Below are 1,232 nucleotides of genomic sequence, written 5' to 3' on the forward strand. Positions count from 1 at the left end.
TTTCCTTATTACCTCGTGAGTTTCTGATGGAGGGTTTCAGCAAGGAGGATCTCAGCAAGGAGCATATCAGTTTCAGCCGTCTCACGTTCTGAGAGCGAAATTCATGACCACGTCTCTACACTGAATGCTTCTAAAGGAGTTTTCAAGAATTAATCACTGAAAGAATCATTTCTTGCTGGGAACTGTACGGCAGAGAGAATGCTTTTTTCTGGAATTTCTCTTCATCACACAATTTTGCCTGTCACATGGCGTAAATCCTTTCAGTCATTTAAGGAAATTTATTTAGGTTTTTCCGTTAGCCATTGAAGCGAAGATGTCGACCCAGAATGAAGGAGAATTGGTTCATCTAAGTTTACCGGTGTACAGGCCCTCCTGTACCACATAACATTTTGTGTTCACAGCATTCAAGGGCACCCAATATTAATCAGTATGCTTCCTTTTTGTACGAATATCTAAAACCACTTGTTTATAAAGTGTTGATGCACACGTACGTAGAATTTCCTGCGACAGTATTAGCTACCTAGATACAAGTGGTTGGTGAAAACAGACATTTGAAATATATTTCTATTACATTACTTTTCTGCACAGTCCGTCTCAAAACCTCTGTGGTACAACGCGATAAAGAAATGTCATACAGGGAACTCGTTTCTTAAATTTCAAATTTCTTAGTAAAACGTTCAGGGATGAGATGATGCGAAGGAACGACATTACCTAACATACAAAATGTAAACTACCATAAAATATTCATACGTTTTTGGTATGAATTAAGTCTAATCGCAGCGTCATTGTATAAGAAAATCCGGAGAGTTAATGTGTCAGCCTTGGTGAGTTCTCTTGAGAACGTATCGCTGGATTTCTTCTTCGCCTTCCCATAACGTTTAGTACGTTACAAAACGTTTCTCAGTAGCTAAACGGTACAATATATGCTACAAACAGGCTTTTGTGCTGAGTGATCTAAGTATATATGCAAGGGGGACCATTCAGAATTTTGTTAATATGCTTCCTATTAACATTTGTAGTAAGTCGAATGTCTTTTCATGCTAACACTTAAATGTCTTGGAGATTTAGCAAAAACTGGTAGGTTTATTTTGTGATATCTTATGGTACTTAACTGCTAAGGTCATCAGTCCCTAAGGTTACATACTACTTCACCTAAATTATCCTAAGGACAAACACACACACCCATGCCCGAGGGAGGACTCGAACCTCCGCCGGGACCAGTCCATGACTGC

This window comes from Schistocerca nitens, chromosome 6 (assembly GCF_023898315.1).
Source record: "Schistocerca nitens isolate TAMUIC-IGC-003100 chromosome 6, iqSchNite1.1, whole genome shotgun sequence".
In the NCBI taxonomy this organism is placed as follows: Eukaryota; Metazoa; Arthropoda; class Insecta; order Orthoptera; family Acrididae; genus Schistocerca; species Schistocerca nitens.